The sequence below is a fragment of the Sus scrofa genome, chromosome 1 (assembly GCF_054392235.1).
Source record: "Sus scrofa isolate SSC_HxYL_T2T_F1_AM1 chromosome 1, Sscrofa_HxYL_maternal_Yorkshire_Landrace_v2.0, whole genome shotgun sequence".
In the NCBI taxonomy this organism is placed as follows: domain Eukaryota; kingdom Metazoa; phylum Chordata; class Mammalia; order Artiodactyla; family Suidae; genus Sus; species Sus scrofa.
In genome coordinates, this window is record NC_139383.1 from 177,448,432 (window position 1) to 177,471,411 (window position 22,980).

The 22,980-nt window shown below is 37.9% G+C and overlaps 1 long non-coding RNA gene across 1 annotated transcript in view; it reads left to right on the forward strand.

Moving 5' to 3' along the window:
* The window catches only part of LOC146406880 (uncharacterized), a 45,211-nt gene that overhangs the window by 14,359 nt on the left and 7,872 nt on the right, over window positions 1-22,980 (forward strand). Inside the window, exon 2 of the long non-coding RNA XR_014817582.1 lies at window positions 22,559-22,632. This is a non-coding gene — a long non-coding RNA (uncharacterized LOC146406880). The remainder of the gene's footprint in view (window positions 1-22,558; window positions 22,633-22,980) is intronic.

A 22,980-nucleotide genomic window follows, 5' to 3' on the forward strand; every position in this document is an offset into this window, starting at 1 on the left:
TTTGATTGGGGAATTCAGTCCATTGACATTTAAGGTGATAATTGATAGATGATTATTTATTGCCATTTGAACCTCGTGTTCCAGTTGATTCTATGGTTCTCCATTCTTCCTTTCTTTTTTTTTTTTTTTTGGTTGGATGGTCTCCTCTTATTATCTGTTTGAGTGTTTTTTTTTTTCATTTTTTGCAAATGCAATATTTGGTTTTGGCTTGTGGTTGCCCTGTTTTTTAAGTATGCTAACCCCTTCCCATAAATGTGTGTTTTAGCCTGATGGTCCTGTAAGTTCAAACACTTCATTACTATATTAAAATTAAGAAGAGAGACATACATATAAACAAAAAGGGTTATTTACCTCCTGACATCCCTTGCCCACATTTTATGGTTTTGATGACTCTTTTTTATTTTTTTCTTTTTAATTTTATTTTGTTTGAAGCATGTTCATGATTAAATCTGTATGCTGGCTTATTTGAGTGACTGCTCTCTGATTGCAGTTTCCTCAGTCCTAGTTCTTCCTCTTCTTCTTTTTTTTTTTTTCTTTTCTTTTTTCTTCCCTTTCCTTCCTTTCTTTTTGGTTTAGAGAAGCCCTTTCAATATTTCCTTTAACCTGGGTTTTGTGTTGCTGTATTTAAGTTTTTGTTTGTTGGGAAAAATTTTTATTTCCCCTTCTATTTTAAATGATATTCTTGCTGGATAGAGTATTCTAGGTTGCATATTTTTTCCTTTGAGCACTTTAAATATCTCTTGCCATTCCCTCCTGGCCTGTAGTGTTTCTGTAGAGAAATCAGCTGATATTCTTATGGGGGTTCCCTTGTAGGTAACATTCTGCTTTTCTCTTGCTGCCTTGAGGATCCTCTCTTTGTCACTAACTTTTGCCATTTTTATTATGATGTGTCTTGGTGTGGGTCTGTTTGGGTTCAGTTTGTTTGGGGCCCTCTGTGCTTCTTGTATCTTGAATCCAGTATCCTTTAGATTTGGGAAGTTTCCAGCGATAATTTCTTCAAATATATTTTCCATTCCCTTATCTTTTTCTACTCCTTCTGGAATTCCTATTATGCGTAGATTGGCCCGTTTTATATTATTCCATAGGTCTCTTATATTGCTTTCCAGTTTTTTGATTCGGTTTTCTGTCTGTTGACCAGATTGAGTGATTTCCATTATTCTATCTTCCATATCACTAATTCGTTCTTCTGCATTATTCATTCTGGTTTTTACTGCCCCTAGTTCAGTTTGCATCTCTGTAAATGAATGTTCTAGTTTTTCTTGGCTCCTTCTTATATTTTCTAGTTCCTTTCTGAGGGTATCTGCATTACTGTTCATATCTTCTCTTAATTCCTTCAGTATTTTCACTATTTCTCTTTTGAACTCCAGATCTGTCAGACTGCCGAGATCTGTTTCATTGTTGACTGTTTTAGGTGAGTTCTCCTGTTGGTTTGATTGGGGGTGGTTTCTCAGCTTCTTCATCTTGCTTGTTGTTTTCTTTCTCCTGAGGGAGTTGTACTCTCCGTGATCGGGCAGTGTTTGCCTTGTCACTGCCGTGGAATATTTCCTGAGGGCTGGCGTTGTTGGTCAATCTTTTTTGAGGCAGTGTGGCTTTTCTGGAGTGTTGATGGGGCTAACAGTGTTTCTTTGAAGCAAAGGAGGACTTCCTGAGGGCAGACAGGACTGGGAGGTCCACACCGCGATGGTAGCAGATTTCACTTGGTCATGCAGAGCTTGCTCTGGTGTTTTTAGGCTGTGGGGTTCTTGCAGGGGGTTGGCGGTGTTGGGCAGCTGCTCTTTAGGTGTGCATCACCCCCTGGGGGCTGGAGCAGCTATCTGGGGCACTGAGAACCTAAGAGGCTCTTCCCTAGGGCAGCCCAACTCAGAAGGACAGCCTGAGAATGTAGGTGGATCTTTTCACAGTCTGGCTGAGCTTGTTGCAGCTTTTCTGGGCTGCAGGGGGTCCTGCCTGGAGCTGGCAGTCCTATGCAGCTGGTCCACTAGAGCATCCCCTGGGGGCTTGGGCGGGTAGCAGGGCCGTTGGATACCGAAGAGGCTCCTCCCCGGGGCAACCCGACTCAGAAACACCGTCGGAGAATTAGGCCGATCTATTCACAGCCTGGCTAAGCTTGTTCTAGCTTTTCTAGGCTGCAGGCCTTTTCTCGGGGGCTGGTGCTGTTTGGTTCTGCTCTGTGGAAGTGTAGCCCCTCCAAAGGGCAAGCAGGCCAGTGCAGGGACAGCCCCTGCGGTGGTAGGCTTCAGGCAATTGTTGAGGCCAGCCCTCCTGGATGGCAGGCAGCCCCAGGTCCGTGAGAGCGTAGGGCGTGGCAGGGGTGGGGGGAGGGGATGCACTGGGAAGCACAGTTTTCAGCTAGCTAGCGGGCCTGTAAGATTGCTGTGGCGGGGGGGGTATTCTATGGGGACACACCCCTTCTTTTCTCCCCTCCCCAGCACGGGCGCAGACCAGGCTCTTCTCCCAGGTTCCCTCTGATGCGGCTTTCCACTTCCCCGCCCCTGGAGTATTGCTCCCTTCCTCTGCGACAGTTTTGTTTTCTAGTCTCCCAGGCAGTCTCTGCCCCGTCAAATGGTTTCTAGACCTCCCAAGCAGTTTCCGCTCTCCCCCGCCCCCCTAGCCCGGGGACTAATCTCTGGAGCCGAGGTCTCGGTGCCCAGCCCCCACCCAGGCGGCGCCCCCCGGCCCTTTCTCGGGGACTAACCTTCTGCGGCGAGGTCTCGGTGCCCAGCCCCCCTCCCAGGCGTCCCCCGGCCCTTTCTCAGGGATTAACCTTCGGCGGCGAGGTCTCGGTGCCCAGCCCCCACCCAGGCGTCCCCCGGCCCTTTCCCGGGGACTAACCTTCGGAGGCGAGGACTCGTGCCCAGCCCCCACCCAGGCGTCTCAATTTTTGGTGACTGTGCCCGTAGTTCAGATGGTCCGTTGGGTTCTTGATCGGCTTTTCTGTACTCCAACTTACTGCTACACTCTTCTCTGCATCTGGAGATTCCTCCGGTTCGTTTGATCTTTCGCCCGGTAGGTGACTTTCCAGGGTGCGGGATCCCTTTCTCCTCCGCAGTTCCCTTTCGGGAGCCCCCGTCCTGCTCGGATTCACCTTCTCTCACTCTCCTCTTTTCTCCTGTTCTGCCCAATAATGTCACGAATTTCTTGCCGTTATTGGAGTTTAGGTTCCTCTGCCAGTGATTGGTTGCTGTTCTGTGTGAGTCATTTATTCTGTAGATGTGCTTTTTTTGTTGTGTTTGTGGGAGAGGGCGAGCGTGTCTTCCTACTCCTCCGCCATCTTGTCCTCTCTCTCCTATTTCATTCTTTTTAATGGCTGAGTAATATTCCATTGTATATATGTACCATGTCTTCTTTACCCATTTATCTGTCAGTGGACATTTAGGTTGCTTCTATGTGGTTCTTCTATGTCTTGGCTATTGTAAACAGTGTTCGATGAATATTAGGTGCATTTATTTTTTCAAATTATGGTTTTCTCCAGATATATGTCCAAGAGTGGGATTGCTGGATCATATGGTATCTTTATTTTTAGTTTTTAAAGGACCCTTCTACTGTTCTACACACTAACTGTACCAATTTACATTGCCACAAACAGTCTAGAAGCCAAATGGGTTCCCTTTTCCCCACAACCTCTCTAGCATTTATTATTTGTGGACTTTTGACAGTAGCCACTCTGACTGGTATGAGGTGATACCTCATTGTAGTTTCAATTTTTATTTCTCTAATAATTAGTGATGTTGAGCATCTTTTCACTTGTCTGTTGGCCATCAGTATGTCTTCTTTGAGGAATGTCTTTTTAGGTCTTCTGCCCATTTTTTGAATGGATTTTTGTTTTTGTTTTGTGTTTTGTGTTTGTTGTTTTTATTGAGCTGTGTGTATGTTTTGGATATTAATCCCTGTTGGTTGCATCATTCGCACATATTTTCCCCATTTCCATATGTTGTCTTTAAATTTTGTCTGTGGTTTCCTTTGTTCTGCAAAAGGTTTTTAAGTTTAATTAGGCCCCATTTGTTTATTTCCACTTTTATTTCCATTACTCTAGGAGACAGATCCTAAAAACTATTACTGCATTTATGTCAAAGAATGTTCTGCCTATGTTTTCCTCTAAGAGTTTTATAGTATTCAGCCTTACATTTAGGTCTTTAATTCCTTTAGAGTTTACTTTTTTTTATAAGTGTTAATTTCTAATTGTATTTTTACACGTAGCTGTCCAGTTTTTCCAGTATTACTAATTGAAAAGACTGTCTTTTCTCCATTGCATATTTTTTGTTCCTTTGTCATAAATTAATTGACCATAGGTGCATGGGTTTGTTTCTGGGCTTCCTATCCTGTGCCATTGACCTGTGCATCCGTTTTTGTGCCAGTGCCATACTGTTTGATTATTGTAGCTTTGTAGTATAGTATGAAGTCAGGGGCCATGAGTCTTCCAACTCCATTCTTCTTTCTCAAGATTGTGTTGGTGGGAGTTCCCATTGTGGTGCAGTGGAAATGAATCCAACTAGGAACCATGAGGTTTTGGGTTCAATCCCTGGCCTTGCTCAGTGGGTTAATGATCTGGCATTGCCATGACTGTGGTGTAGGTCACAGGCGTGGCTTGGATCCTGCATTGCTGTGGCTGTGGCATAGGCTGGCAGCTGTGGCTCTGATTCGACCCCTAGCCTGAGACCCTCCATATGCCATGCATGCAGCCCTAAAAAGACAAAGGACCGAAAAAAAAAAAAAAAAAAAAAAAAGATCATTTTGGCTATTTGGGTTTTTTTGTTTCCAAATAAGTTTTAAATTTTTTTGTTCCAGGTCTGTGAAAAATGCCATTGGTAATTTGATAAGGATTGCATTGAATCTGTAATTGCCTTGGGCAGTATGATCATTTTAACAATAGTGATTCTTCCAATCTAAGAACATGGTATATCTTTCCTTCCCTTTGTGTCATCTCCAATTTCTTCCATCAGCACCTTAGTTTTCGAAGTTCAGGTCTTTTTGCCTCTTTAGGTAGGTTTATCCTAGGTATTTTATGCTTATTGCATGCCTTTTTATGTTTGATTTTTAACCCGTGAGAGTGTATTAGCTTTTTAAACCAAAACAAAGCAATAATTTAAACTTTACTTCAAAGTAATATATCAGTTGTTTGAGAGAAGTGGTCCTAAGTAATTAGTTAATGAGATTTCTGTACCCATTTGTTCATTTACTATTTATCTTTTAAGCTTCAGGATTTCCTGTTATGGCTCAGCAGTAATGAACCTGACTAGTATCTATGAGGATGCAGGTTCTATCTCTGGCCTCACTCAGTGGGTTAAGTATCTGGTGTTGCTGTGAGCTATGGTGTAGGTTGCAGACTTGGCTTGGATCTGGAATTGCTGTGGCTGTGGTGCAGGCTGGCAGCTGCAGCTCTGATTCAACCCCTAATCAGGAAACATCCATATGTTGCATGTGCAGCCCTAAAAAGCCAAAAAATCTCCTCCCCAAAGCTTCAGAGGGATTCTTTTTTATCATTTTAGAAGTAGCAATGGGTAACAGATGAAAATTGCCATCAATCCTGATTATAAATACTATGATTTTGGAGTTCCCATTGTGGTTCACTGGTTTAAGAAACCAACCTACTGTTGGTGAGAATGTGGGTTCTATCCCTGGCCTCTCTCAGTGAGTTAAGGATCTGGCATTGCCACAAGCTCTGGCATATGTTGCAGATGCAGCTCAGGTCTGGCATGGCTGTGACTGGCGTAGGCCAGCAGCTACAGCTCTCATTCCACCCCTAGCCCGGGAACTTTCATATGCTTCATGTGCAGCCTTAAAAAAGAAAAAGAAAAAAGAAAAAAGCCCACAAAACCCACACAAAACAAAACAAAAAAAACAAATACTATGATTTCAAGGCTCGAATCCTGTCATAACACCTATATATGGTTCTGCCAGACCATGCTAGAGGATGGTAACGTGTAACCCACACATAATTCCACCTTTCTCTTTGACCACAGTGCTGCCTGGGGCTGGTACCTCCAGTGGGTGAACAGTGGAATAGCATGAACATCAGTTGTATTGTAGATTGATTTTTTTTTTTTCACTTCTTTTAACTCATGTGAATGTTCAATTTAGTTAAGCCAGCGACTCTCCTGACATTTTCCTCTATCCTCCATAATTGGGAGGATCTGAATTTTTTTGACTCTCTATACCCCCTCCCCACACAAACAAAAAATCCTATCTTGAAGGATTTGTGCTTAATCTCTTGTCCTGTGTTTATATTACATAGTTTGTGGCATCAGCTTTCAAGTGGGTTTTAAGAAAGCTTTCGGCTTTCCGGAGAAGGTGATAAAATGTCTACTTTGTATTTAGTTTCTAAAGCTCACCTGCTTTTACAGAACAAGATGTGATATATTGTGGGTTTTTTGTTTTGTTTTGTTTTGTTTTGTCTTTTTAGCTATTTCTTGGGCTGCTCCCGTGGCATATGGAGGTTCCCAGGCTAGGGGTCTAATCGGAGCTGTAGCCACCGGCCTACGCCAGAGCCACAGCAACGCGGGATCCAAGCCACGTCTGCAACCTACACCACAGCTCACGGCAACGCCGGATCCTTAACCCACTGAGCAAGGGCAGGGACCGAACCTGCAACCTCATGGTTCCTAGTCGGATTCGTTAACCACTGTGCCACGATGGGAACTCCTATTGTGGTTTATTTGAATTGGTTGATCAGCATCCCAGCCTCATGTTTCATAAGAGTAGGTAGAAAGCAACCCAACTATCCTTCTAGGGTGATAGGATTGTTCCAGGGTGCTGTTCCAGCAAAACGGGGAAAATACCTGGGTTCTCCTTCTTTCTAGATAAAGGCCTAAATAGTCAGCTAATATGAACCCAGTCGTCCTAGATCAGGGCATACTATACTTAAAGGCCTCAGGAGTCACCATAGCTTCCCTGAGCCATCAAAAGAGAACTCTATTAAGGCCATTTTTTTTTTAGAATTCCTAGTAAGTTGCAATAAAATTTACTATACTTGTGCTAGTCAGAAGATAATTATAGAATTCATAAAAAATATTAATTCACGGCACACAATCAGCAGTGTGGTCCACTAATGGGCCACAAGTTTAAAGTTGCTGGATAAACCTGTTTTAGTTTTTTTTTTTTTTTTTTTTTTGCTATTTCTTTGGGCCGCTCCCTTGGCATATGGAGGTTCCCAGGCTAGGGGTCGAATCGGAGCTGTAGCCACCAGCCTATGCCAGAGGCACAGCAACGCAGGATCCGAGCCGCGTCTGCGATCTACACCATAGCTCACAGCAACGCCTGATCGTTAACCCACTGAACAAGGGCAGGGACTGAACCCGAAACCTCATGGTTCCTAGTCGGATTTGTTAACCACTGCGCCACGATGGGAACTCCCTGTTTTAGTTTTGATGGCATGCTTCTGTGGTTATATGTATAATCTTATTTGGAAATAATATTAAAATTTTATATTTAAGATCTTTTGTGACTGTGAGGCCTGGAAGAATCAGCAGAGTTCTAGAGGTTGGGAGAACTCTTCCTACAAAGTACAAATTAGGAGAACCTCTGACTGCAATTCTGTTCTTTGGTGTCAGTTCTACAAGGACTTGTATAAGCCAGCTTTGCATCAGACATATTAAAGTTAGTAGGATTCATTTATAATTTTTAAAATTTGTTCACCCACAAGAAAGCAAATAGGGAGTAAAATAAGTGAATTCAGTAATGTTTCTTGGTCTTTGCACTTTTAGGTTCTTTTCATTATGGATAACTAAAAATGTATTCCGTTTTTCAAAATATTTAACTAGAACTCTTATCAACAATTTTTCATTTTAAAGAAGCTCTTTAGAAAATATAACTCCTATTCAAATAGCAATCAAAAGAAAGAAGGAGTGGCTATATTAATATCAGATAAAGTAGATTTCAGAGCAAAGAATTTTACCAGGGACAAAGAAGGACATTACACAATAATAGGGCCTATCTACCAAGAAAGCATAACAATCCTAAATGTATATACACCAACAACAAAGCTGCGAAATATATGAAGCAAAACCTGATAGAGCTGAGAAGTAAAAGAGACAAACCCACACTGAGGGTTGAAGACTTCAGTACTCTTTTCTCAACAAGTGGTAGAACTACACAGAATATCAGCAAGGATAAAGAAGAAAACAACAAATGGTGGGATCTCATTGACATTTTTAACCATTCTACCCAACAGCAGAATTCCTTTCAAGCCCTTACAGAATATACCATGATATACGAAGACAAACCATATCCTGGGCTATAAAGTAAGCCTTGACAAATTTAAGAATTAAAATCATACAGAGGAGTTCCTGTCATGGCTCAGTGGAATTGAATTCAACTAGGAACAATGAGGTTGCAGGTTCAATCCCTGGCTTTGCTCAGTGGGTTAAGGATCTGGCATTGCTGTGGCTGTGGTGTAGGCCAGCAGCTATAGCTCCGATTAGATCCCTACCCTGGGAACTTCCATATGTCATGAATGCAGCCCTAAAAAGCAAAACAAACAAACAAACAAAAAAACACCAAAAAAACCCACCCCAAAACTGTTTCTTCTTTGAACACGATGGAATCAAACCGTACATCAACAACAAAAAGATAAAAAGTGAGGAGTTCCCGTCATGCCTCAGTGGTTCAACTGGCATCCTTGAGGCCGCAGTTTCAATCCCTGGCCTTTCTCAGTGGGTTAAAGATCTGGCATTGTGATGAGCTGTGGTGTAGGTTGCAGACGCAGCTCAGATCCCGCATTGCTGTGGCTGTGGTGTAGGCCAGCGGCTACAGCTGAGGTTGGACCCCTAGCCTGGGAACCTCCATATGCCTCGGGTGTGGCCCTAAAAAGACAGAAAAAAAAAAGATGAGTGAAATTTTTACGCAAATGGAAACTAAACAACACTCTATAAAAAAAAAAAATCCATGGATCAAAAAGGATGTCACAAGAGAAATAAAAAATATATGGAATTATACAGACATAGAAAACAAACTTACGGTTACCAAAGGGGGAAGAGAGGGAGGGTGAATACAAATTAAAAGTAAGGGATTAACAGATACAAATCACTATACATAACATATATAAGCAGTAAGGATTTACTGTATAGCACAGGGAACTATATTCAGTATCTTAAAATAACCCATAATCTGAAATTGTGTGTATGTATATAACTTGTATATAACAGATATATACAAATATATATACCGGAATCAGTTTGCTGTACACTTGACACTAACACAATATATATATTGACCTGGAGTTCCCACTATGGCTCAGCAGGTTAAGAACCCAACTAGTATCCGTGAGTATGAGGGTTCGATCCCTGTACTTGCTCAGTGGGTTAACGATCCAGCATTGCCACAAGCTGCGGGGCATAGGTCACAGATGTGGCTCAGACTCAGTGTTGTTGTGGCTGTGATTTGACCCTCTAACCTGGGAACTTCCATATGCCATGCAAAAAAAAGTTCCTAAAAAGGAAAAGAAAAAAAAAAAAAACAAAAAAACCCTGAATTCAAATGAAAGTAAAACACATTAAAATTTGAAGAATGCAGTTAAAGCAGTACTGAGAGGGAAATTTTAGCACTAATGCATACATTTGAAAAGAGAAAAATCCCAAGACAATGATCTAAGCTTCAAGGACCTAGAGAGCATAGAAAAAGAGTAAAAGTAACTCAAAACAAGATGAAAGGAAATAATAAGGACAAGAAGAGAAATCAAATTGAAAACAGAGAAACAATAGAAAAAGTCATGAAACAAAGACTTGGTTCTTTAAAAAGATGAGTGAAATATATAAAACTAGGAAAATAGATGCAAAATGAGAGAAGGCATGAATTACCAATATCAAGAATGAAATTGAGGCTATTACTATAGATCCTGCAGAGATCAAAAGGAAAATAAGGAAATACTCTATAAACAACTCTACACACACATATTTGACAACTTAGATGAAAAAGACCAAATACTCAAAAAGTACAAACCCACAATTTTCTTAATATGAAACAGATAATTTGAGGAGCTAGCCCTATAACCATTAAGGAAATTGAATTCATAACTCAAAAACTCCCCCCAAAAGAAATATCAGGTCAAGGTGGTTTCACTGGAAAAGTCTACAAAACATTTAAAGAATTAACAATTCAACACACTCTCTTCCAGAAAATAGAAAGAGGAGCAAATACTTAGCAATTCGTTTTATGAAACTAGTATTCTCCCAATACTAAAGCCAAATAAAAATTGTTAAAAAAGAAAACTACAATATTTCACAAATATACTGTAAAAATCCTTAATATTAGCAAATAGACTTAGCACAATATTAGCAAATATTAGCACATATAAAAATAATTATACACTACAACAAAGTAGAGATTATTCCCAGAATGAATGGTGGGTTTAACATTTGAAAATTAATTCCTGTAATCCAACAGTCTAAAGAAGAAAAATCACCCAATTATATCAATCATTGTAGGAAAAGCATTTGACAGAATTCAACAAACATTTCTTTTTTTTGTCTTTTTGCTATTTCTTTGGGCCGCTTCCGTGGCATATGGAAGTTCCCAGGCTAGGGGTCTAATCGGAGCTGTAGCCGCTGGCCTACGCCAGAGCCACAGCAACGCGGGATCTGAGCCGCATCTGCAACCTACACCACAGCCCAGGGCAACGCCGGATCGTTAACCCACTGAGCAAGGGCAGGGACCGAACCCGCAACCTCATGGTTCCTAGTCGGATTCGTTAACCACTGTGCCACAACGGGAACTCCTCAACAAGCATTTCTGATAAAGATCTTCAGGAAAAAAAGGAAGAGAGGGGAGCTTCTTCAGTACAAAAACCATACAGCTAACATTTTACTTAGTGGAGAAAAATGAATGCTTTTCAGGAGCAAGGCAAATATTTCCACCTGCATCACTCTTAGTCAACATAGTGCAGGAAGTTCTAGTCAGAGCACTAAAGCAGGAAAAGGAAATGAAAGACAAGAGACTGGAAGAAAGAAACAAAAATGGCACTATTTGCAGATGATAGGATTGTCTGCCTAAAACCCCGAGGAATCCACCCAAGAAACCCTCCTAAAACTAATGAGAGTTCACCAAGGTTGCAGGATACAAGATCAACACAGCAAAATCAATTATATTTGCATGCTCTAGTTATAAACTTGTGAACACCAAAATTAAAATACCATTTAAAATTGCTTGAAAAATGAAATACTTGAGTATATATCTAACAAAACATCAGAAGACTCGTGTGCTGAAAACTCAAAATACTAATGAAAGCTAGCAAAGAAGATCTAAATAAATTGAGAGGCAGATTGCGTTAATGGATTGGAAGACAGCATAGTGATGGTGCCACCCATCTCTAAACTGATATATAAGTTAATGTAATTTCTATCAAAATCCCACAAAGATTTTTTTTGTAGACATAGGCAAGGTTTTTATAAAATTTATATGGAACATCAAAGTAGAATAACTAAAACCATTTTAAACAAAAGGGAGGAATTTATTTACCTAATTTCAAGATTTATCTAATAGCTACAGTAATCAAGACTGTTTGCTCTTGGCAGAAGTATACACACTAGATCAATAGAATAGAGTCTCCAGAAATATATACAGAGGTAGATATATCTCCACATGTGTGTCTGATTTTTTTTTTTTTTTTTTTGCTTTTTAGGGCTGCACCTGCAGTATATGAAAGTTCTCAGGCTAGGGGCCAGCCAACGCCAAGCCACAGCAGTGTGGGATCTGAGCGGCATCTGAGACCTACCTACACCGCAGCTCACAGCAATGCTGGATCCCTAACCCACTGAGCTGGGCCAGGGATCACACCCACATCCTCATGGATACTAGTTGGGTTCCTAACCCTGACCCACAATGGAAACTCCCTAACTGATTTTTAACAAAGGTACAAAAGCAATTCAATGGAGGAAAAATAGACTTTTCAAAAATACAGTGCTGAAGCAATTGGACGTTCACAGGTTAAAAGCAAACAAACAAACTTAGCCTCACACCTTATCTAAAAACTCAAAATGGAGCATGATCTTAAAAGTAAAATGTAAAACTAATAGAACTTTTAGAAAAAAACAAAGGAAAAAAATCTCCAGATATAGGACTAAACACAGACATCTTGGTTTTAAGACCAAAAGCATTATCCATAAAAGAATTAATTAAAATTAATTAAAATTAATTAATTTTAATTAATCAAAATTAAAAATTAAAATTTTTACTCTGCATAAGGCCATGTTAAGAGAATGAAAAGACAAGCTACGGACTGGGAGGAAGTATTTGCCAACCACGTATTTGACAAAAGACCAAGTAACTAGTATGCATAAAGAATTCTAAAAATTCAACCATAAGAAAAAAAGAAAGAAGAGAAAAAGGAAATAGAAAGAACCCAATTAGAAAACACAAAATAGGTGAAGCAACCTTTCACCAAAGAGATATAGTGATGGTAAATAGGCATACAAAAAGATGTTTAACATCGTTCACTATTAGGGAAATGCAAATTAAATCCATCGTAAGCTAGAATTTCTAAAATTGAAAAAAAAAGGTGACAACACCAATGCTGGCAAAGATGAGGAGAAACTGGATTATTTACATATTCCTAGTGGGAATGTAAAATGGTATGGCATCTCTGGCATAGAGTTTGGGAGTTTCTTTGAAAACGAACCATGTGACTACAATATAATCTAGCTACTGCACTCCTGGGCATTTATCCCAGAGAAATTCAGACTTACATTTGCATAGAAACCTATATAGGAGTACTTATAGCAGTGTTATTCATAATAGCCAAAAACTAGAAACAACCCATATGTCCTAGAATGGGTAGAGTGGTTAAACTCTTATACACTTATAGCATGTAATACCTCTCAGCAATGAAAAGCAGAAAACTATTGAGAAAACTGGGATGTGGGTCACCCTGCTGTACAGTAGAAAATTGACAAAACACTGTAAACCAGCTATAATGAAAATAAAAATCATTATATAAAAAATAAATATTTTTATATAACTTTAAAAAAAACAAAAACAAAAACAAAAAACAACTGGGATGACTCTCCAGAGAATTATGCTGAGTGAAATTAGACAATTTCAAAAGGCTACATATTGTGTGATTCCATTTATACATCATTCTTAAATGACAAAATTATAGAAATCATGTTTGCAAGGGTTAATGAGGTATTGGGGTCAGGAGGAAAGTGTGGCTATTAAAAAGGCAACATGAGAGATCTTTATGCTGATGGAACTGTTCAGTATATTTACTACTTCAAAGTTAACAGGTATTGCACTGTAATTCTGCAAGATCTTACCACTGGGGAACTGGGTAAATGGTATGCAGAATTTCTCTGCATTATTTCTTATAACAACATATGAATCTACAGTATCTCAAAATAAAAATTTCAATTTAAAAAAGAAGAAATAAACTGGTGAAAATATCTATAGCAAATACATAAGGCACAGAATAGTAGACTCATTTTATAAAAAGCTTTAAATATTTTTAAAGTTTTAATTAGCAATAAAAAAGTAAAATCTCCCACAATGGAAGGGAAACAGATGTGAGTAGATAATTTAGGAAAGAAATATAAATTATTAGAATTTGAAAAAAGACCACAGAAAAGAAACCCATGGACTTGGAGAACAGAACTGTGGTTGCCAAGGGGGAGGGGGAGAGAGTGGGATGGATTGGGAATCTGGGGTTAATAGATGCAAACTATTGCATTTGGAGTGGATAAGCAATGAGATCCTGCTGTATAGCACAGGAAACTGTATCTAGTCACTTATGATGGGACATGATGGAGAATAATGTGAGAAAAAGAATGCATGTATATGTGTGACTGGGTCACTTTGCTGTATAGCAGAAATTGACCGAACACTGTAAACCAACTATAATGGAAAAAATAAAAACCATTTAAAAAAAGAATTTGAAAAAAGAACTGTTTAGTAGTGTTCAAAGGAAGACACACTAAAACTATACTAAGACAAAATCTTCCTCCTTTGAAAATGGCAACAACAACAACAAAAAACCCTAAATTAAAAAATATATATATGCAAAGGTGACTAAGTTGCAGGGAAAAAGCACTCTAGTATACTCCTCGGAGTATGCAAATTGGTATAATCTTTTTGCAAAGCAATTTGCTGGTGTTAAATGTAAAAAATGTTTCTAACTTTTGACCTAGTAATCCAGCTTCAAGGAATCCATCCTAAGGAAAATCGAAATGTGCTCAAAGATGTATACACAATAATGTTCGTCCCAGCATTGTTTATACTAGAAAAACTTGGAAACAAGCCAATGTTTAGCAATAGGGAATGATTAACTTATATATAGTACATACATACAATGGAATAAACTATCTAAAATCATGTTTTAAGGAATATTTAATGAAAAGAAAATGTTCAAGATATGTTGAGAAAATATACCACGTCACTAAGTGATTATCTATGGATTATGAATTTACAGATGTAAAATGTTTTCTTTCTAATTCTCTGAATATTCCAAAATTTCTATACTCTTTTTTTACTTTGATAGTATAAGAATGATGTTGAAGTATTTTAATTGAAAGTTAAACAAAATTTCCTATTTTAGGTGGTTTAAAATTCATCCATAATCTTAATTCTATCTTTGTTTTTGCATGTTATCTTCACGTCATTATTTAATCCTGAAGTTTTTCATACATACAGGCAACCTGAAAAAATTGTACATTGATCGCTCACATATTTGCCGTTTAGCATCTATAATTAACATTTTGCTTATTTACTTGATCACATATCCATATTTTTTATGCATTTAAAAATAAGTTTCAGAAATCAGTGCCTTTAACCTCTAAGTACTTCAGCATGCGTATCATTAGCTAAAGTTCAATATTTATTTATGGTTCTTAATTTATTTAGTTAAAATTTATACCCAGTGAAATGTACCAATGTTGTGTTTGATACATCTTGACAAATGTATGAAGATGTATAACCCACACGCTAATCAAGATATAGAATTATCCTATCACTTCGAATAGTTCCCTCTTACCCCTTTCCAATCAACTCCCAGAGGTAAATCAGTATTTGACTTCCATTAAGATAGATTCGTTTTGCTTGTTACTAAATTTTATATAAGTGGAATAATATAGTATGGACTCTTTTGTGTCTGACTTGGTTTTGCTCAGCATAATAGCTTTGATATTCTTCTGAGTTGTGTTTATCAGTAATTCATTTTTTTAATTTGGGGAGAGTGTTCCACTATGCGAATATCCCACAATTTTTTTCTTTATTCACCTGTTTTTGGACATTTGAGTTGTTCCCAGCTTTGGCTTTACCAAGATGCTGTAAAAATCTTCTGTGAGTATGTTTCATTTCAGTTGTGTAAATATCTAGGCATGGAATTGCTGGGTCAGAGAGCAAGTTTACAATTATAAAATTAAACAAAATTGGCAGAACTTCTCTTAATGAGATTCTACCATTTTATGTACCCATAGAATACGTGGGAGAAGTCTGTTTGCTCCACATCCTCATCAACTTTTGGTGTAGTCAGTCTTTTTAAAATTTAAGCCATTCTGGTGGGTGTAAGTGATAATCCACTGTGGGTTTAATTTGTATTTCCCTGATGATTAATGATGCTGAGTACGAGCACGTTTTCACGTGCTCATTGGCAATTTGGATCTTCTTTATAAAGTCATCAGTCGGGAACATTTTGCTTATTTTTTATAATGATATTTATTTTTTCCTTTATAGCTGGTTTACAGTGTTCTGTCAGTTTTCTACTGTACAGCAAGGTGACCCAGTTACACGTACATGTACACATTCTTTTTTCTCACATTATCATGCTCCATCATAAATGACTAGATATGGTTCCCAGTGCTATATAGCAGGATTTCATTGCTTATCCAAAATTCCAAAGGCAATAGTTTGAATCTATTAACCCCAAATTCCAAATCCATCCCGACCTTCTCCCTCCCCCTTGGAAACCAGAAGTCTGTTCTCCATGTCCATGATTTTCTTTTCTGTGGAAAGTTTCATTTGCACTCTATATTAGATTCCAGATATAAGTGATATAATATGGTATTTGTCTTTCTCTTTCTGACTTACTTCACTTAGTATGAGAGTCTCTAGTTCCATCCATGTTGCTGCACATGACATTACTTTGTTCTTTTTTATGGCTGAGTAGTATTCCATCGTGTATATATACCGCATCTTCTTAATCCAATCATCTGTCATGGACATTTAGATTGTTTCTATGTCTTAGCTATTGTGAATAGTGTTGCAATGAACCTGCAGGTGTGGGTGCGTGTGTCTTTTTCAAGGAAAGTTTTATCGGAATATATGCCCAAGAGTAGGATTTCTGGGTCATATGGTAGTTCTATGTATAGTTTTCTAAGGTACCTCCATACTGTTTCTATAGTGGTTGCACCAGTTTACATTCCCACCAACAGTGCAGAATTTCATTTTCTCCACACCCTCTCCATCATTTGTTATTTGTGGACTTATTAATTGTGACCATTCTGACTGGTGTGAGGTGGTACCTCATAGTAGTTTTGATTTGAATTTCTCTGATAATCAGTGATGCTGAGCATTTTTTTCCTGTGCTTGTCAGTCATCTGAATATCTTCTTTGGAGAAATGTCTATTCAGGTCTTTTGCCCATTTTTCACTTGGGTTGTTGGATTTTTTGCTATTAAGTGTATAAGTTGTTTGTATGTTTTAAGCCCTTGTCAGTTGCATCATTTGAAACTATTTTCTCCCATTCTGTAAGCTGTCTTTTTGGTTTTTTATGCTTTCCTTTGCTGGGCAAAAGATCATCCATTTGATTAGGTCCCACTAGTTTATTTTTGCTTTTATTTCTGTTGCCTTGAGAGACTGACCTAAGAAAATATTTGTAAGGTTGATGTCAGAGAATGTTTTGCCTATGTTCTCTTCTAGGAGTTTGATGGTGTCTTGTCTTACATTTAGGTCTTTAAGCCATTTCGAGTTTATTTTTGTGCATGGTGTGAGGGTGTGTTCCAGTTTCATTGATTTACATACAGCTGTCCAGTTTTCCCAGCACCTCTTGCTGAAAAGACCATCTTTTTCCCATTTTATATTCTTGTCTCCTTTGTCAAAGATTAATTGACCATAGGTGTCTGGGTTTTATTTCTGCATTCTCTATTCTGTTCCATTGGTCTGTATGTTTGTTTTGGTACCAATACCATTGTGGTTTTGTAATATTGCCTGAAGTCTAGAAGAGTTATGCCTCCTGCTTAGTTTTTGTTCCTGCTTATTTTTTTCATTGGAGTTTTGTTGTTATTAAATTGTAAAGCATATTATCTTTTCATATGACAAGAAACTTGACATAATCTTCCTATTGGTATGCATATACATTTTCTGTTCAATAAATATTATATCATAACATTTCCATCACTATTTTCTCCCAGATGGTAGGAAATATGATCCATTTTTCTTTTATTTTCTATTTTATTAATTTTATCTTTTCTCTTTATTCATTAACTTCTCTTACTTTTTATTGAATTGTAATTGATTTACAGTGTTTCGGGTATCCAGCAAAGTGATTCAGTTATATATATTGAATATAGTTCCCTATCTATGTTTATTTTATACATAGCAGTATGTATCTGTTAGTCCCATACTCTTAATTTATTCCACTCCCATACCTTTCCCCTTTGGTAAACATTAGTTAGTTTTCTATGTCTATGAGTCTATTTTTATTTTGTAAATAAGCTCACTTGTATCATTTTTGTAGATTCCACATGTAAGTGATATCATATATTTGTCTTTCTCTCTCAATCTCATTTAGCATAATAATCTCTATGTCCATCCATGTTGCTGCAAATAGCATTATTTCCTCCTTTTAATGGCTGAGTAATATTCTGTTTTGTGTATCTATATATCCATTTCTCTGTTGATAGACATTTGCTTTAGGTCTTGGCTACTATAAATATGCTGCTGTGAATATTGGCATGCAAGTATCTTTCCAAATTAGAGTTTTTATCTTCACAAATTAGAGTTTTGTTAATAGTGCTGCTGTGAACATTGGGGTGCATGTGTCTTTTTTGATTTAGAGTTTTCACCTTTTCTGGGTATATGCCCAGGAGTGGGATTGCTGGATCATATGGTAACTCTATCTTTAGTTTTTAAAGGAAACTGCATACTGTTCTCCCTACTGGATGTACCAATTTACATTCCCATCAACAGTGTAGGAGGGTCCCTTTTCTCAACACCCTCTCCAGCATGTTATTTGTAGATTTTTTAATGATGGCTAGTCCATGAGGTGATACCTTCTTGTAGTTTTGATTTGCATTTCTCTTATCGTCAGCAGTGTTGTGCACATTTTCATGTGTTTTTTGACCATCTGTATATCTTTGGAGAAATGTCTCTTTAGATCTTCTGCCCATTTTTGATTGGATTGTTTGTTTTTATGATTTTGATCTGTATAAATTGTTTGTACTCTTTGGAAATTAATCCCATGTCAGTCATATTGTTTGCAAATATTTTCTCCCATTTCACAGGTTGTCTTTTTGTTTTATGATTTTCTTTGTTGTGTAAATCTTTGAAGTTTAATTAGGCTCAATTTATTTTTGCTTTTATTTCCATTATTCTAGGAGGCAAATATATGCCCAGGAGTTGTATGGCTGGATCATATGGTAACTCTATTTTTAGTTTTTTAAGGAACCTCCATACTGTTTTCCATAGTAGCTGTACCAATTTACATTCCCATCAACAGTGTAAGGGGTTCCCTTTTCCCCACACCCTCACCAGCATTTATTATATATAGACTTTTTGATAATGGCCATCCTGACCAGTGTGAGGTGGTACCTCTATGCAGTTTTGATTTGCACTTCTCTAATAATTAGTGATATCGAGCATCTTTTCATGTGCCTATATGTCTTCTTTGGAGAAATGTCTATTTAGGTCTTCCGTCCATTTTTTGATTGGATTATTATTATTATTATTTTAAATATTTAGCTGTATGAGCTAGTTGAAAAATTTGGAAACTAATCTCTTGTCAGCAACAAATCGTTTGCAGATATTTTCTCCCGTTCTGCTAGTTGTCTTTTTGTTTTGTTTATGGTGTCCTTTGCTATGAAAAAATCTTAAAGTTTAATTAGGTTCCCACTTGCTTATTTGTTCCCACTTGTTTATTTTTGTTATTTATTTTATTTTTTATTACTACTCTAAGAGATTAATTAAAAAAAGTATTGTTGAAATTTATGTCAAAGAGTGTTCAACCAGAGTTCCCACTGTGGTGCAGTGGGTTAAGGATCTGGGGCTGTCTCTGTGGTGGCTTGGGTCACTGATGAGGTATGGGTTCAATCCCAGCCCAGGGCAGTTGGTTAAGGATCCAGCATTGCCACAGGTGTGGTGTAGGTCCCAGTTGCAGCTCGGATTCAGTCCCTGGCCTGGGAACTTCTGTATGCTGTGGGTGTAGCTAAAAAAAAAGAAAAAGTATTCTACTATGTTTTCCTCTAGAAATTTTATAGTATCTGATCTTACATTTAGGTCTTTAATCCACTTTGAGTTTATTTTTGTATAAGGTGTTAGAAGATGTTCTAATTTCAAGTTTTCCTGTTTTTAAGATGCTGTCTTTTCTCCACTGTATATTCTTGCCTCCTTTGTTGTAGATGAATTGACTGTAAGTGCACAGATTTATTTCTGGGCTTTCTACCCTGTTCCATTGACCTATAGATCTTTGTGCTAGTACCATACTATTTTGATTAATGTAGCTTTGTGGTATAACCTGAAGTCAAGGAACATGATTCCTAAAGCTCCATTCTTCTTTCTTAAGAATGTTTTGGCTATTTAGGTTTTTTTGTGCTTCCACACAAATTTTAATATATTTTGCTCTAGTTGTGTGAAAGATTCCATTGGTTATTTGATAGGGATGGCAATGAATCTGTAGATTGCCTTGAGTCATTTTAGCAAGATTGATCCTTCCAATCCAAGAACCCTGTGTATCTTTCCATCTGTTTGGATCATTGTCAGTTTCTTCCATCAGTGTCTTATAGTTTTTGGAGTACAGGTTTCTGGCTTCCTTAGGTGGGTTTATTCCTAGGTAATTTATTCTTTTTGCTGTAATAATAAATGAGATTATTTCCTTAATTTCTCTTTCTGATATTTCTTTGTTAGCATACAGAAATATAAGAGAGTTCTGTATATTATTTTTGTATCCAGCAAGGTTATTGGATTCATTGATGAGCTCCAGTAGTTTTCTGAGCCTCTTGGGGATTTTCTATGTAAAGAAACATGTCATCTGAAAACAGTGACAGTTTTACCTCTTCTTTTGAATTTGTATTCTTTTTATTTGTTTCTCTTCTTTCATTTGTTGTAGCTAGGACTTCCAAAACTATGTTGAATAAAAGTGGTGAGAGTGGGCACCTTTGTCTTGTTCTTGATCTTAGAGGAAAAGTTTTCAGATTTTCACCACTGAGTATAATGTTAGCTGTGGGCTTATCATTATGACCTCATTATGTTGCAGTCTGTTCCCTCCATGCCCATTTTCTGGAGAGTTTTTAATTATACATGGACATTGAATTTTATAAAAAAAAATTCTGCATGTATTGAGATGACCATATGGTTTTTATTCTTTAGTTTGGTGAAGTGTATCACATTATTTGATATACAGATTTTGAAAAATCCTTGCATCCCTGGGATAAATCTCATGTTATCATAACATATGACCCTTTTAATGTATTGTTGGATTTGGTTTGCTGGTATTTGGTTGAGGATTTTTGAATCTATGTTCATCATTGATATTGGCCTGTGATTTTCTTTTTTTGTGATATCTTTGTCTGGTTTTGGTGGCCTCAAAGAATGAGTTTGAAATTGCTCCTTTCTCTGCAAATTTTTGCAAGAATTTCAGAAGGATAAGTGATAACTCTCCTTTAAATATTTGGTAGAATTCACCTGTGAAGCCACATGGTCTGGGAGTTTTGTTCGTTGGGAGTTTTTAATTCACTGATTCAATTTCAGTACTGGTAATTAGTCTGTTCATAATTGCTATTTTTTCTTTGTTCTGTCTTGGGAGATTTTTACCTTTCTAAGAATTTGTCCATTTCTTATAGGGTGTCCATTTTATTGGCATGCAGTTGCTCATAGTAGTCTCTTATGATCTTTTGTATTTCTTTGGTGTCAGTTATAACATCTCTGTCACTTTTGGTTTTATTGATTTAGACCTTCTCCCTTTTTTCTTGATGACTCTGGCTAAAGGTTTATCAATTTTGTTTATCTTTTCAAAGAACCAGCTTTTAGTTTTATTGAGCTTTTCTATTGTTTTTGTCTCTATTTAATTTGCTTTTGCTTTGATCATTGTGATTTCTTTCCTTCTGCTAACTTTGGGCTTTGTTTGTTCTTTCTTTAGTTGCTTTAGGTATGAGGTAGGGTTGTTTATTGATATTTTTCTTATTTCTTGAGGTTAATATTGTATTGCTATCAACTTCCTTCTTAGAATTGCTTTTGCTGTGTCCTGTAGGTTTTGGGTCATTATGTTTTCATTTTCATGTGTCTCTAGGTATTTTTTTTTTTAATTTCCTCTTTGATTTCAACTGATTTCATTCATTGGTTGTTTGGTCTCCATGTGTTTGTGATTTTTGCAGGGTTTTTTTTTTTTTCTTGTAGTTGATTTCTAGTTTCATAGCATTCTGGTCAGAAAGGATGCTTGATATGATTTCAGTTTTCTTAAATGTACCAAGACTTGTTTTGTGGCCCAGCATGTGATCTATCCCTGAGAATGTTCCATGTGCATTAGAAAAGAATATGTATTCTGCTGCTCTCAGATGGAATGCTTTATAAATATCAATTAAATCCAGTTGGTTTAATGTGTCGTTTAAGGCCTGTGTTTATTTATTGATTTTCTCTCTCCATTGATGTATGTGTGGTATTAAAATTCCCTACTATTACTGTGTTACCATCAACTTCTCCTTTTATGTCTATTAATATTTGCCTGTATATCAAGGTGCTCCTATGTTGGGTACATGTATACTTATAATTGCTGTATCTTTTTCTTGGATTGATACCTTGACCGTTACATAGTGTCCTTTGTCTCTTGTAATCGTCTTTATTTTAAAGTCTATTTTATCTGATAGAAGTATCACTACTCCAGCTTTCTTTTGATTGTCATTTGTATGGAATAAATTTTTCCATCCCCCCACTTTCAGTCTCTATATATCTCTAGATGAAGTGATCTCATTCCATATCACTAGGGAGGGGAGGAGCTCCCAACACAGTTGGGTATGGGGTCTGAGGTACCCCAAATTTTGCATTGGCCTGCTTGTGGGCAGGGCACGGGTCCAGCTGGTTCCAGGATAGAGTCTGGCCTGTACTGTGGGGTCATAGTCTTCTTGCTTCTATTTTCTGCCCCCTGGTGAGTGAGCTGGTCTAGAAGTTTGTGCAATTTTCCTGGCAAGAGGGGTAGTGCCTGCCCACTGGTGCATTGGGTTGTGTCTAGGGAAATGTCTAGAGATAGCTGTGAGCATTTTAGGCATCCTGTCTTCTGTGAGGCTGTGTCCCTGCCCAGTTAGTTGTTTGGCCCGATGCATCCTAGCACTGGAGCCTACTGCCTATTTGGTGAGGCCATATATTGTCACTAATGAGCTAATATCACAGCTACCAAGAGTGTTCACCCTAATGAATGTTGCCCAATATACCAGGTGCCGGTGTCTGTGATCCCAGGGTGAACAACATCCACCCCCTGCCTCTCCAGGAGACTTCCCAATATCAGCAGGTAAGTCTGGCCCAGGCTCCTATCAAATTACCTCATTTGCCCTCTGTCCCAGTGCACATGAGGTTTTGTGTGTCCTCTTTAAGTGTAAAGTCTCCATTTTCCTTGGTCCTATGGGCTCCTGCAATTAAACTGCTGTAATGGCTTTCAAAGCCAAATGCTCTGGGGGCTCAACTTCCCAGTGCTAGACCCTTGGATTGGGGAGCTGTTGTGGGGCTCAGAAATCTCTCTCCTATGGGAGAACTTCTGTAATATAATTATTTTCCAGTTTGTGTGTTGCTCACCGAGAGGGTATGGGATTTGATTATATCATGAGTCCACTCCTCCTACCTGTCTCATAGTGGTTCCTTC